We start from the raw sequence: 16,283 nt of genomic DNA on the forward strand, positions 1-16,283 counted from the left end.
TAAGTGCTGGATAGTGTAGGGGTACTAAGTACTATTCTTACTCCAGGGGGGTGCAACAGTAGGGTAAGTGCTGGATAGTGTAGCTGTACTAATTACTATTCTTACTCCAGGGGGTGCAACAGTAGTGTAAGTGCTGGATAGTGTAGGGGTACTAATTACTATTCTTACTCCTGGGGGGTGCAACAGTAGGGTAAGAGCTGGATAGTGTAAGGGTACTAATTACTATTCTTACTCCAGGGGGGTGTGCAACAGAAGGGTAAGTGATGGATAGTGTAGGGATACTTATTACAATTCTTACTCCAGGGGGTGCAACAGAAGGGTAAGTGCTGGATAGTGTAGGGGTACTAATTACTAATCTAACTCCATGGAGGTGCAACAGAAGAGTAAGTGCTGGATAGTGTAGGGGTACTGATTACTATTCTTACTCCAGGGGGGTGCAACAGCAGGGTAAGTGCTGGATAGTGTAGGGGTACTAATTACTATTCTTACTCCATGGGGGTGCAACAGAAGGGTAAGTGCTGGATAGTTTTGGGGTTTAATTAAAATAAATTAAATTAAAATTAATTCAATTAAAATTAAAATATAGTACATTAAATTTAAATTAAATTTAATTAAATTGACAAAATTAATAAAAGTAAATGAAATTAAAATTAAATTAATATTATTTAAATTATATACGTACCCATACTTACTTTGTAATGGCATGCGTTGTAATAGCATCTGCTTTGTAATGGCATGCGTTGTAATAGCATGCGTTGTAATGGATCTTGCGTTGTAAAAGTTTTGTTGTAATGGTAGTGCGTTGTTATGCCCGGTTTGTGATGGCTGTTTCCCCCCACGTCGGTCCCAGTACTCAACTCCCCTGGATTCAGCTACTACACCCCTGAAAATGGGGAAGTCCGCCATAAGCCAGGGCTTTTGGGGGGACTCTAAGGGGCTGTACATTTGAGGCTATAGTATGTGGGAAATAATAGAAGGTTTCCCCAGTTAAGGTGGATAAAAAGGGGTGCTCCTGTGGACAATCAAATTGCAGTTTAAAGAGTCCCTATGGACAGGGGTCCAACAAATATTTGCAAAAAGCAGCAAGATCTGCACTTTGTGGAGGCAAAGAAGAAAGGACGGGAATGGTACAGCAGTGCAGATTTTCAGACATTTGTCCGCATACTTTCTGTTTTTGATGTTTGTTCACACACTTTTACTCATGTGTACAATTCTTTTTATTTCAATGTTTTATAATACTGCAACCTTGAGGGTGGCATGAAAACTATGTAGGAAAAACGGATCGTCCTTATTTTGAATGGGTAGACTTTTGCTGTGGGTCTGCTTATTAGTGTGGCTATCAGGTTGTTGTGTCTTGTGAAATTTGCTGTTCTTATGTTTCGCTTCAATGGTGTTGCTTTGAGGCAAAAATGCATTGTAGTGTATTCCTAAAAAGACTTGCACATTGAATGGGGAAATCTAAGTACCTTATGCTGTGGAGTTAGAAAAATCCTCCGACCTGCATATCAAAAAGATTAATTTCAGTCATGCTGGCCTTTCTGACAAGGGTTACACCCTGCTCCCCTAAAAGTAATCCCTCTAACAGAGGGGTAAATGCCAGAGATTCTCTGAGAGCTATGGCCACTCTCCCAAAGAGTGCCATCTACTGTTCCATGGCTTCTTCCTTCCTGCCCTGCAGCTGCCCAAGCACAGCCTGGCCCATATTTACCGTATTTTCCGGTGTATAAGACGACTTTTTAACCCCTTAAAATTTTCTGGAAAGTCGGGGGTCATCTTATACGCCGGATACAAAATTAGACCGTTTGTTTTCATGGTTTTTTTTAACAGCGCGGACTACTCCTGAAGGTTCCCGCGCTTCCGGCCCAGCCGGAGGTGGGGGAGGGTGGCTCTAATCCGCCCGCCAGCCACAGAGTCGAAGAGTCGAAGAGCATTGCATCCTGGGGGCTCCCGCGCACAATTGGCTTTCAAGCCGCAACTTCGCTCCTACTTCGCCCCTACTGCCTGGTGGGTACCCCCGAGGCCTCCCGCAGAAATTGGCAGCCATAATGCCGGAGGATTCCCGCCGGAGCATTGCATCGGTGGACAACGCTGAGGATCTGCGATAGCATCCACGGAGTCGGAGGACGCCGCCGGGCACTGGAGCTGCTTCACTGCGGTAAGCTGAGCGTACTCGGAGGACTAGCGGGTGGAGAGATTACGGTAGGCTTGCAATATTCCCAGCATACAAGCAAGGTGGAAGAAACATTTCCCGCCTAAGTTACATGGTTCAAAAGTGACAATAGCGAGCAACCAAAATACATGAGGTAGCAATCGGTACATTACAAGAGAAAAAAGTGATAAGTGTGCAGGTTACCGGTATAACAAAATACATGAGGTAGCAATCGGTACATTACAAGAGAAAAAAGTGATAAGTGTGCAGGTTACCGGTATAACAAAATACATGAGGTAGCAATCGGTACATTACAAGAGAAAAAAGTGATAAGTGTGCAGGTTACCGGTATAACAAAATACATGAGGTAGCAATCGGTACATTACAAGAGAAAAAAGTGATAAGTGTGCAGGTTATAAAAGCGTACAAGGTACAAGTAGAGCGTTGGACTGTGCTGGAAGTGGGGGTAGTCTTATACGGCGAGTATAGCACAAAACCTAAATTTGATCAAGCAAAGTGGGGGGTCGTCTTATACGCCGGGTCGTCTTATACACCGGAAAATACGGTACTCTGATTTTGAATTGGGTTGCATCATTTATGTGGCGGAGCCCTGATGCAAAACTATTGTTGGCATTTACTAAGCCACATAAACCCACTATGTGTGTTTTTTTCTAAATACAAAGTACCGCAATGCAGCGAAGTGGAGCATGGGCGTTCTCATGCATACAACCATGTAATTTGATGCAAACCCAAATTTACAAAGACTTGTTAACCTGGTTTGCACCAAAGCTGTGGACTTACCCAACAGAGGCATAATTTTATGTTATGTTATGTTTAAAACTTTTATATAGCGCACTTACACCAAACGGTTTCATGGCACTGATGAGGCAGAAAGATGATAACAGGAAACTGAGGTTAAAGGTCATATGACTGGGCCAACAATCGAGTCTTAAGAAGTTTTCTGAAGCTGTGCATAAGACGTAACCAGTCTCATCTCCACAGGGAGAGAGTTCCAAAGTTGTGGAGCTAAAACAGCAAATATTGAGCCTCCGTGCTTCTTACGTTTAAAAAAGGGAGTGACTAGCAGGTTTAAATGAGAGGAGTGCGAATCCTGAGAGGGAATATATCATTGAATCCTAAAAGAGATGAAAGCACTTGACTATTGCCAAGGAAGGGTTTTAAAAATAGTGCATCCCAGCTTGAAAACTCACCTCTTGGCCAGAGGGAGCCAGTGTAGGTTTTTCATAATAGATGTCACATGTTGCCACTTTGGTTGGTGAAAGAGGAGTATGGCTGCTTGGTTCTGAACCAACTGAAGATGTCTCAGTTGATAGGCGGGGATGCCACAATTTAAAGAGTTAGCATAGTCCAGTCGGGACAATGGTAACGAAGGTCAAAGCTTCCCTAATGGGTAGCAATGTCTTTATTTCTCCTTGTAACTTCCTCTTTACAAGTTGTCCTCTTGAGACAACTTGACAGCTGTGCCAATGATTATCTACAACTGAATGTGACAGAGAAAGGCATGCGTATACCTTTTTTCATCAAGTAATAATTGCCATACATTTTCATACCATTCTTTATAAAGTACCAATTCTGTCGGTGTATCATTTATTTAATTAGAGCATATGAGTGGCTGTATTTTTGCAACTGTTTTTCTGCCAGGGTGTGCATGCATCCTATGCCTAAGCTTTTTGTTTCCCCAAGAAATCAGTGTTAGGTTACACTATGGTGCAAGGGTGCCTGCAACGGCGCGAGGCAGCACACAGTGCACCATGGCTAGAAGAGAGCAGAAATGCTTCATATCTTTGTAAACATGAAGCATTTATGCTCTCTTCCTTTCAACCAACGTGAAATAAGAGTGTATGTGCCCCCCTATATCCCCTCACAATGTACTTCTGCTTGCCCCTCCCCGCAGGTACTCCTGCTCACCACCTTTGCCCCTTAGTCACTCCCACTACGAATGCTACTTCCTGCTGTGCTACCACTTGAAGATGCTTTTAGCCCAGAATATGGTAGCCATCTCCCTCCATGCGCTTTCATGTGATAGCGTTGTTCACTGTTGGTGTTTTAGTCTTGGTTTGCTTTTCTTCAGTTCATACACCTGATAGCTAGGATCTGGAATTTTAAATTCCAGGACTGAAAGACGTTTCCATGATGACATGGAGTGAGGTGATCGCTCTAGTGGGGCCCTCGAAGTGCCTCCAGCTAGGCATGGAATGTTTAGCCATTCAAGGCTTTTAAGCTCCCTACTTTATGATTTGTTTTATTTATTGGGGATAGACAACAGGAGTATAACCCATAGACCAGATTGAGATCTGGGTGTACATATGTAATTAACAACAATATCTTAATTGGATTCACTTGGACAACAGAAACAGTACAAAAGGTCTGGGAAGAAGAGAGACTCGGAATTTTAGTTGGTTTAGAAGTGCTTATAGCATCATATATTTAAGGACATGTTAGAACAAAAACAATAGTCAGAACAGTTTACGATAACAGCACTGGAGGCATAAAATGCGTTAGGCAACCCAATAGGGCTTAGTGTGCTACGTGATAGGGAGACAAACGGTGTTGGCGCGAGTGACATATGGGTGAAAACAGCAAAAGACGCAAATTGACAAAAATGAAAAACACCATATATACAAAGTTGTGGGTACCTCTTTAGTGAATAGGTATTGGCAATTAGTCTGGGAACCAAAGTAGGTAATGCGCCATGAGTCGCGCTGTATTATGGGTCTTGTTTTATTTATTGTCCTATGTTCATAGTGCAGAAATCTTACAATTATAAGTCCCAGAATGCAATGCCCGCTGGAAAGCCAATATTTGCTAAATGTTTCTCATACAACATCTCAAGATGTCCCATGTCATGTTTGAGTGTGTTAGTCACTCATGTTTTTGTTAATTGTATTTCCTTTGCTTGTCACTCTTGCATGTGCAATAGCGCTTTCACTGAGAGGAATGCTCAGTATCAGAAAGCATGACTGGGCAAGCTGCTGACATCTGATGTGGGCTAGCTCGATATCAGGGGCGGCCCTTCCTTTTGAGCGGAGGAACGTCGCCCTACAAACCAAAATGCCTGAAAAAAGCCCCAGAGCTGAAAAATAAAATTGTAATAAAGTTAAGGTATTACCATTTTATTTTTCATCCACCTGTCCCAAACAGAGCTTCAGAACAGGGTGGGGCCTGCTTAGGTTACGGCAGCAGGGAGGAGGATGGGGTTCCTGGGCACTTCAGTTCAAAGTGCTCTTGTCCCTTTGGCAGGTTGTCTTGCGACGGCCAGCCGGACATGTGCACTTTGACACCTCTCTAACCCATCTGTCTTAACATAGCTGGATTAGACAAAGACCAGGCTTGCAGTGCCCTTGGGAGCACCGAGAGAGGCTGCTTCCTCCAATCCTGATGCTGCTCTCACGCTGCTTAACAGCCTAAGAGCGTGCCAGGACTGGTTAGGGAGTTGTTGAGGGTACTGCGCTGAAGGCAGAGCCGAGAAGAAGAAACCAGAGAGGAGCAAGGAGGACGTTCGTCAGGTAAATGTCTATTTATTTCTATTCTTTGTTTAATGTGTGAAGTCTCCCACCCACCACCCATTTGCCCACCCCACCACTCTCTGGTGCTGCAAGCTACAACTGGTCTCAGGCATTTAAAAAAACAATCTATGGTTAGTTAATAATTTATAAAAGGTCAGCACTCACACGCATGATGATATTTGAAACAGATCTACAGTTGGATGGTAGGACCAGCCCATTCTCCTCCAGGTGATAATGGGTGTTACGGATATAGCACCCGCCCTGAGTTCGGCAAGTACGATGGAACTTTGGAAATTAATTGACAGTGTCTTGCCTGAACCACCACATTGCATCTGAGCTGGTATTCTTCTTACGACTGGTTTTGGCAATTAATTAATTGCAGGGTGAGATGGACATTTGACCAACTCCCTGAGATATTCCCTAAGCGGATTTCTGATGGTGGCTGTGGTGAGGTACGCCATTCCCGATGAATAACATTGCAAACACAATGACAAGTTTTCCCTGGGGAACAGGGGCAACCCAGGGCACGATATGTTAGAGGGGACTAAACATTTTCATTTGGTATGGTAATTAAATATTTATTTCTCTGGTTTTCATGTGCCTATTGGTGGCCGAATTGTATATTGGGTTTCCAAAACTATGCTATTATGACATATGAAAACAGAGACATTTCCATTAGGCTCAATTCATATCTAACCACACCAATATGGCTGCCACTAGATGAGGTATGTGACCTACGAAGGCAGTCCTCTCTCTACTGCTGCCAGAGTCCTCTTCTAGGGATGTACGATGGTGAATATTTAAATGCTGTATGTATCATGGCGCCAATTGTATTGCTTAGCAATGATTGAAAAGGCTAACGCCGAAACATGTCTCCATTTGCGAATAATAGAGGAAACGGCAATCCCGTGAGTGCTCCATGAGGTCCTTTGGGACGTGTTTTATTATGAGGAGAAGTGTGGCTCACTGGTTAGAGCGGCAGACCCTGATGCAGAGATCTGACCCGGGACCAGGGTTCAATTCCCGTCGCGGCAGGGTCTTGGGCTCAATGTCCGCAGACCCGATAATTCTCGCCACGGTGCCTACTCTAATCATGGGTCCCACTCTGCAACTCTGGGCAATAGCTTGCTTAATCTCCACACAGGCCCTAATCGCTAAGGATGCCTGGCTTCACCTTGGGGTGCCCAGGAGTGGGCGCCTCATAGGAACAGGCCAGGATGGGTTCCTCAGCGGTACAGTGCGGGGACACACTGGCTAGTGTAACCAGGCGCTTTATAAGCTCAGTTATTTACTTATGTATTCGCAAGTCCAGCCTCCCGTTATGGAGATTCCACCCGCCCTGAGTTCAGCAAGTATGGTGAAACTTTGCAAACAAATATATATATATATATATATAGATATAGATATAGATATAGATATATCGCAGAATCCACAAAGACAGCGAAGGCAATGTCACCCTTCCTGCAGCAACGTAGACACGGACCAAGGAATCGTGCAAGGTATTCTTTATTTCCTGTTTGTTACTGCCTGTATATATATACATACAAGATTTCCTTTTTCGTTCCTCAAGGAAAAAGATAGCAGCACTCAAGAGGATTCGGGTGTCCACATATTTTATTTCGTGCAGGAGCTAAACAGACGCCTTTCGGCGTGCTGCCTTCGTCAGTGTGTAAAGCAATCAATTTCCAGCATGTTAATAAAGTTTTTTTCTCTCTCTACATCATGATAGCATGGACATAGACATAGGACATTACCCCTCTACGACGCTAAGGGCGTCATCTTGTAGTGATGTTATTACACAGTTTTTTCTTAGTGCATTGATTGTACAACATTTATCGTGCCCACAAATGGGTGGCAATTCCGCGTCAGAGGGTATAATTATAATATAATGCAATGCGATAACATTGTTATTACACAAACACACACACATTATGTATATATGTGTATATGTACTATATATATATATATATATATATATATATATATATATATATACATCCAACTGCCGGTTTATAGTTAGGACAATGTTTCCATTAGAAAAGAGTTTTTTGCGCGGTTTCACGAATCTTTACAAGATTGTCCAAAAATAGTGCGCCAGTGATTCTAGTTGTGCATGGAAAATTTTGGGCTGATCCTTCAAGTGGAGGATAAGAAAAAGATGCGATCAGAAAATGTGTGTTTCCCATGTTTATTTTCTTAGAGTGTTTCGACACTCCTGCAGCCCGAACGGCTGGACAGAATTTCACCAAATTTGGGAGAAAGGTAGATTTTGTTCCGCAAAAGACACTTTTTTGTTATTTGGTGTAAATCCATTCAATAGTTTCTGAGAAATTAAAGGAAATCCAAATTTGTATATCTTCGATCGGGAAGCCTTCGTTAATAAAGCATAGCTCATGCAGAGATCTGCAGAGCTCAGATTGGCTACCAACACTTCAACCAGGAAGTGTTGGGAGCCATTTTGGGACTCAGTTTCAGCCGAGTCTCAAAAAACAAAAATATGCACACAAAAAAGAAACAGGGACAGGGTACAAATACCCTAACCCTCTATTCTAGGCCTAGGGCTCCCCCTGGTATCCTGCCAGGGCAAAAAAAGTTTTATTTAATTCAGGCAATTTTCGTGAATATTTGCAAATTTCACTGTGAATAATTTTTTTTAAAAAACAAGCACGGTCTCCTACGCTTGTTATAGTTCTAGCCCCTGGGTCGGTCAGATCCTGGGGGCATGCCACATTTAGTTTTTAAAAATGGTGGGGAGGCGCATAGGGCCCCCCTCCAAGGGATTAATAATGCCCTGGGGACCACCACCTCACCAGGGATAATGGGAATATTAATGTGAGGGGACCACCACCTATATTTACTTTATACAAAAAATAATATGGAGGGGCCTCATGGACCCCTGGGCCCAGGGGACCACCACCTCCCCGGGCTAAAATACACATAAAAGAAGGAGTTTGCACAGTCCTCCGGCAGCGTGGAATACCACCTCCCTGGGATTTCTTTTTTTTTGTATTCAGAAGATAAGTGGGCGTGCATCCCTTCCTCCCAGGCCGTTCTTGGTCCAGGGACCACCACCTCCCAGGGGCCCCCTAGGTCCGGCTCCTGCTATCTCCTGGTGTGCCCAACCTCAAGAGATTGTTGTTTGCTTTTGATTGGTGGGAGCTTTCACAGCTCCCGCCAAGCAAAAATAAACACTCCGCTTCCTGCAAGCAGGAGCTGGCAAACTGCTTCTGCTTGCTGCAAGCTGTGTTTTCATCTCTTTCCCGGCCCACAGACATCTGAGCAGGGAAAGAGATGAAAGTATGACTATCTCACACAGGGATCTGCATTTCCAGCAGCTCCCTGTGGACAAAACCAATGCCAGCTCCCGTAGGAGCCAGAGAGCCGGCTGGGACCGCAGGGGAATTCAGGCTCCTTCCGCAGTTCTCAACAGTGGTTACTGGGCACACAGGAAGTTGTGGCCTGTCCCAGGGGTCCGAAAACAGCCCAGGGATGGGGGCCATGTAGACCCCCTCCAACTGCTTCCAGGCCATGGGGGATGGGGTCCCCAGGGCTGAAATTGGCCCAGGGATGATGTACAGCTTAACATGTGGCCCCCTAGCGCATTTCCCACTGATTTTGGCAAGGTGTTCTTGATGCCGAGGAATATGAGGACATTTCAACTAAACAAAGAAGCACTTGTTTCATATAGTTACCTTGGGCATATTATCAAGGACAGCATTAAAATTATCGCCAGTTTAGCGACAGGAAACTGCCACTAAAGCGGCAATAATGGCCTTGATAATATGCCCTGGAGAATTCCTATAGAGGCCCATGTTCACACCAGAACATGCAGTTCTATTGGAATTCTCAAGGACATATTATCAAGCCCATTATCGCCGCTTTAGCAGCAGTTTTCTGCAGCTAAACCGGCGATAATTTTTAACGCCGTCCTTGATAATATGACCCCTTGTTTGGTGGGATTTACCTCTTTGTAGTCGTTTTGTCTTCTCTATAGGACGATTTATGGTATCACATATTTCTCAATAAAGATGCACTATGAACAATCACTTTGCCAAAACACAAAAGTTATTTTATGGACATCTCCTCATGTTCTATTACACAACTTAGTGTAGGATAAGTACTGGACATTTACCCAATGAGGTAGCCCTTAGTAATAAACCAGTACCAAGTACTCCACTTGGGTAGATATTTTGTGCAAAACTGTGGAGTCTTGATGGATTAAGTAGCTGGTGCGATTCTTTTTGTGGCACAGTCACTCACACAACTACAGACACTTTGACACCCACTCACACTCTCAGGCACTCACACACTCACTGACAGTCCCACTCATACACTAACACACCCGCTGACAGACCCACTCAGACACTCACATACCCATTCACAGGCCCACTCATATACCTACTCACAGACCCACTCATACACCTAGTCACAGACCTACTCCGACACTCTCACACGCACTCATAGACCCAAATAGACACTCATGTACCCACTCACAAACATACTCAGACCCTCTCACACCCACTCAGAAATCTACTCACGCACTCATGCACTCACTCACAGAACCACAGAGACACTGTCGCAACCACTCACAGACCCATTCAGACACTAATGCACCCACTGACCGATCCACTGAGAAACTCACATACCCACTCAGACACTCATGCACTCACTCAAAGGCTGACTCACACTTTCATGGAAGCACTTGAAAATCCACTCAGACACTGACAACCACTCACAGATGCTCTCAAACACTCACTTAGACAGCCACTTAGACACTCATACACCCAGTCACAGACCCACTCAGAAACTCACACTGCCACTCACACACCCAGTGAGACACATATGTAGCCATTTCTAGACCCACTCACACACCCTCTGACAGACCCACTCAGATACTCTCACACCCACTCACAGACCCACTGAGACACTCATGCACCCACTCCCTCTCAAAGATTACAGGTTACAGTTAAGAAATACAATTTAAAAAAACGTTAGAAATTCACTTAAAAAAACAAAGGTTTCAGGGACTCTATAGTTAAGAAATAACATTAAAACACCATATAAATCCACACACAAAAAACAAAGGTTACAGGGACGGTATAGTAAGGAAACAGAATTTAAAAAACCTTAGAAATTCACTGAAAAAACAATGGTTACAGGGACGTTATGGTTAACTGGATGGGTTAGTGTGTGGCTGCATGAGTGGCTGTATGGGTGTATGACTGTTATAAATGGGGGTCTTTAGTTGGCAGAGGTAGGTACCTTTGTCCAAATAGGGACCCTTGCTTCTAGTTAGGGTAAGGGGGTACACACTTTAGGTAACACCTGCTCACCCCCTGGGTAGCTTGGCACGAGCAGACAGACTTATCCAAGAGGCAATATGTAAAGTATTTGTACTCATACCACAAATTGATAAACACCAGTTTAGAAAAATAAAGTATCTTTTTCTAAACTTAACAAGACCTAAACGATTAGAATCCAGCATACAGGTAATAAGATATGACTTTAGAACAGTTATTGCAAAAATAAAGCTTGTAGAAAACAAATAACTACACCTTGGGCTCTTTCGACGTTGTGACAGCAACAAATGCAAAGTACGGCACCAACTGCGAGGAGTGCGGCGTCAAGCACGGAGTCACACATACCCCCAAACAAACAGGACCTTAAAAACGAAGTCTATGACAATGCACAGCATCATGGAGGTGAGGCCTTGGTGCTGAGGTCGAGGCAGGCTCCCTGACTGCAACGTGGGAGGCAAGGGGTCATGTACTTGAGGAGGCAACGTGTTATGTCCAGGACAGGGGAAGATGGTGTGACAGCGGTGAGGCATCCGTTCAGGGGACCATGAAAAGTAGGCGAGTTCATGGAGTCACTCTTGGTGGTTATTGGCACCGCAATAACAGGATGCAGGCGCTGGCAATGGCTGAGTCTGTGTCGAGTGCTGGCGTTGGGCACAGCCGATAACTACAGGCATCAGTGGGCATCGAAGGGCATCAAAGCTGTGGTGCAGGCCGGGCGACGCGTCGTTCACTTCACGAGCGCTGCCCCAGGCTTTGGTGCAGGTTGTAGAGTCACAGCTGCGTTGCTGATGGTGTCAGAGGCAGGTTTTCTTACTTGCTTCCAGCTCCCAACAGCAGGAACAACCTCCAGAGGACCAACACTGGAATAGGGACCTCCTTGCAGGTCAGAACTCTCAGCAAAAGAGTTCAGGGGAGCTGGGGGTGAAGTCTTTGTGGCCCTAAGACTTCAGAACAGTAGGCCAGCACACTAAGGTGCTTGGAGATTCTTCTTCAAGCAGGTTCCCAGCAAAGTTCCAGTCTTTGACCTCTCTTTAGCAGAAGCAGCAACTGCAGGCAAATTTAATACGGTACACAGGAAAAGGACAATACTCCGACTCACAGCTCTTTTCCGTGGCAAAGTCTCTTCTTGAATCCAGAAGTGATCTTAAGTTCTGGAGTTTAAGGTCTACTACTTATACCCCATTTTGTGGTTGTTCTCTTTGTGCAAGGGTCTCTCAGCCCAGTCCAAACCAGTTCTGTCCTCACTGGTGTAGTATGACCACAGAGGCTGATGATAGCAGTGTTCAAGGGAGATAGGTTGTATTCAGGTGCAAGGAAATCACCTTCCTCTACTCTAAAGACAGGCAAGCTCCATTCAGCTCAGCTCTTAGTCATCCAGGAATGGCCAGGTACACCTCAACCCCCACAGTGGCTGTCTATAGTGAATGCACATCCCCAGTCCCTGTCACTCCAAAACCAGACTGTCAATCCACAAACCGGCAGAGACACATATAATGATTAAACAAGAATATCCCTACTTTCTAAAAGTGATATTTCCAAATGCTCAATTTTAAAACCATCTTTAATAAAAGATGTGTTATTAAATTCTGAGTTCAGAGATCATGGACTTTATTTCTTGATATTGTCCCAATGGGAAGTTATACTTGTAAGATATTACAAAGTGTTTTCTATTCTATCCTATAGGACAGACAGCCTTTCAATAGTGAAAAATGAATTTGGCAGTATTTCACCATCAGGATAGCTCACACACACTAGTACAAGTCCTCCCTTTCACATACACTGCACCCTGCCCATGAGGGGACCTTGGGCCTACCGTAGGGGCCTCTTACATGTAAAACAAAGGGAAGTTTAGGGCATTGCAAGTGGGTGCACTTGCCAAGTCGACCTGGCAGTTAACAAACTGCACACAGACACTGCAGTGTCAGGTCTGAGATACCGTTACAGGGCAACTCATGTTGGTGGCAAAATCAGTGCTGCAGGCCCACTGGTAGCATTTGATTTACATGCCCTGGCACACTCAGTGCACTTTACTAGGGGCTTACCAATAAATCAAATATGCCAATCATGGATAACCAATAAATGTACACATAGTGCATATGCACTTTAGCACTGATTAACAGTGATGAAGTGCGCAGAGTCCTATAGCCAACAACAGGTCAGTTAAAAATAGGAGGTAAAAGCAAAACGTTTGAGGATAACCCTGCAAAAAGGGCCAAGTCCAACAGTGACTGCTTGTAAGAGTAACTGCATGAGCCAGTGAATGGGTGTGTGAGTGGCTTTATAGAGGAGTGAGTGGTGGTTGTGTGAGAACATGTATGGGACTGTGAATGGGCATGTGAGTGGCTGAGTCAGTGTTTGAGTCGGTGTATTAGTGGTTGTTTAAGGGTGTGAGAGGTTATGTGAGTGGTTCTGTGGTGATGTCATTTGAGATGTCATCAGTGATGTCACTTACCATGTCATGAGTTATGTAAGGTCACAAGCAGTGCATTGCAGGGGCGTAAGTTATATTTAGTACAGGTAACTATAACTGCTGAATGTCAATGGTTTTGTACCAGTGAAATCTGAGCCTAATTATAACATCCCTGTTACCTTTGTTTTTTCAGTGATATATATATATATATATATATATATATATATCACCTACTGCTACCTCCAGTAAGTCCCACACAGCGGAATTTATAAGAGGTCTTCGGAGGCCGCGCCCCATTCCCCACCACTCTGCAAATGCAGCTCCTGTCACAATACTGGTTGGGGATGAAGTCCTCTTTACTCCTGAGGGAACTTGGTGGCCAAGAAGCCCTCCTGGTATTCCTATAAAGCCTACACAGCAGGATTTCTGAGAGCTAGTCAGAAGCCCTGCCCCCTTTCTCCACCACTCTGTAAACGCAAGTCCTATTAAAAAAAAACATAGAAATTCATTGAATAAAACAAAGGTTCCAGGGGCAACAACAAAAAAAGCTCCAAGGGTACAAGGCAATATGACTGCACCTATCTACAATTAGGTCCCCTGTGTACCCTAAATAGTTAGGTTACAGGGGCGTTATAGTTAGGAATTAGCATTTAAAAAACCTTAGAAATTCACACAAAAAAACCAAAGGTTACAGGGACGTTTTAGGTAGGCTGATGTTTCACTCGTACAAAACCAAAGAAATTCAGCTGCTATAGGTAGTGGGCTAACAATAACTCCCACCTCCACAATGCACTGCTTATGACCTCACATATTACATCACTCATGACATGGTCAGTGACCTCATTTGGACACTTAAGCCTCCATAAGTTTCTGAAGCTCCCTACAGTATCATCTATTATAGCAGTAGAGGGCAGCTGCAGTTAACTGATGAGAGCGTGAATACGGCTGATCTGTGCAAATAATCTCCGTAGGAGTTTAACTGCTGTCAGGAGGTGCAGAACTCCCCCAACAGTGAAGCGATTCCGATAATGTGATAGTAAAGTTACCAACCCGTATCATGTTCAGGCACTTATAGTAAACACAGACTGGGGTTCATCTTTCAGGCGAGTCCAGCATGCACCGGTAAAACTCCTCATGGGCAGGTGGAGCAACACTATTGTATTGTATTGTAATTGCATTTATATAGCGCTTACTACCGCTGACGAGGCGTCAAAGCGCTTTTTCGGCGAGTAGCATGCTACTCCCGGACCCATAGAGATTTAGTGTTGAATTAGTATAGTAAAACATGCAAGTACATTTTAAGTGGTGGATAGGTTAGTTATGTTATTTGGATTTGGAATGATAGCAGAAGGATAGAGGAGGACAAAGGTTTGTATTTATATAGTGCTTGTTGACGCACGCTATTCAGGAAGCCTATAAAGGATTAGTGGTGAATTAATATGGTGAAATATGAAGTAATTTCAGTGGTGGATATTAGTCAGTTATTTGGAGTGAGAAGGATAGTAAAGGTATAAAAGGGGAAGAAAAATGTGCATTCATATAGCACTTATCTGCAAGTTCTGCTCAGCTTACACCGCCACGCGTCTGACGCCGTGAGCGAAGGTGGCTGCGTGAATGATGCTCTCAGTCTGCTGGTACACATAAACCGTCATGGCCGCTGCAACGCACATATGCCCCACAGTTCACCTTTCGACACCGCAGTATGTGAAAGACCTACGCTTTTCTTCTGATATTTGCATTAATTTTCATTAAGAAGAAAGGTGTTAACAATTGATACAGTGAAGGCTTCAAATTTACACTGCTACCTTCTAGTCACATTGTTTGTATTCTTTAAAAAAAAAAAGTACTCTGACTTGATTCATCAAGATAAAAAGTGAATATTTTTCCATATACACCCGTCTATGTTCTTTTTTTATGTATGCTTTTGCACTTATGATTCATATCTTGCATGATAATTAATGTTCTTACTTGTGATTCCTACATACTATTGTACTGAGGTACTAAATTGCTGAAATTAATCATTGATCAAGGAAATCTTTTATCTGGCCTTGCAATTTAATTATACAAATAATTTAAATTTAACACTTGAATAAATCCCTTGAAGGCACTTTCACCTTATCATTTCGTAAGTGAAAGAGGTCCCACCACTTGCCGGTGGAAGCTCCTGGGCCGAGGTCTGCGAGCTTGGAAGGCTCCTGAGATTAACGCTGGCTACCGTGACACAGGCACACAGCGCCCAGCCTGAGGCCCAGGAGTGTGGAGTGCTCTGTATACCACTAACACAGTAGTCCAACAGGTACCAACAGTGGAACAATGTTTTTGATACCATAGTGGGCGATGCTAGAACTGTATCTAAGAGTGGAGATGAAGGTACTCCATTCGACCAGGTGCAACCAACTCTAGGTCCCAACAGTGGAACGGTGTCTTGATCCCACAATGGACGATGTCCGATATTACCTGCTGCTTGCTTTTCATAGAGCACCCTCCATTGAGGTGCATCAGACTCTGTGATTACGTAGTTAACTGTTGCATATGATTATTGGGCTTGGTTGACTGCAGTCCCTGGACTACGCCGTGGTACAGCAGGTCCGAACAGTGAAATGAGGTCCTAATTCTATGATTGAGGATGTCAGAAGTTAAAGTCTGTGATGATGGTGGTGTACCACCTACGATCAGGTACAACCAATTCTAGGTCCCAGCAGTGGAATGGTGTATTGATCCCACAGTGGACAATGTTAGAACTGCATCTGAGAGTGGAGATGGTGGTACTCCCTTTGACCAGCTGCAACCAACTCTGGGTTCCAACAGTGGAACAGTGTCTTGATCCCACAATGGAAGTGGTGACAATGGAAAATATAGGGCTTTAGCGCAAAGAGTCAATTAATAAATGAATAAAT

Source organism: Lissotriton vulgaris, chromosome 2_2 (assembly GCF_964263255.1).
Source record: "Lissotriton vulgaris chromosome 2_2, aLisVul1.2, whole genome shotgun sequence".
NCBI lineage: Eukaryota > Metazoa > Chordata > Amphibia > Caudata > Salamandridae > Lissotriton > Lissotriton vulgaris.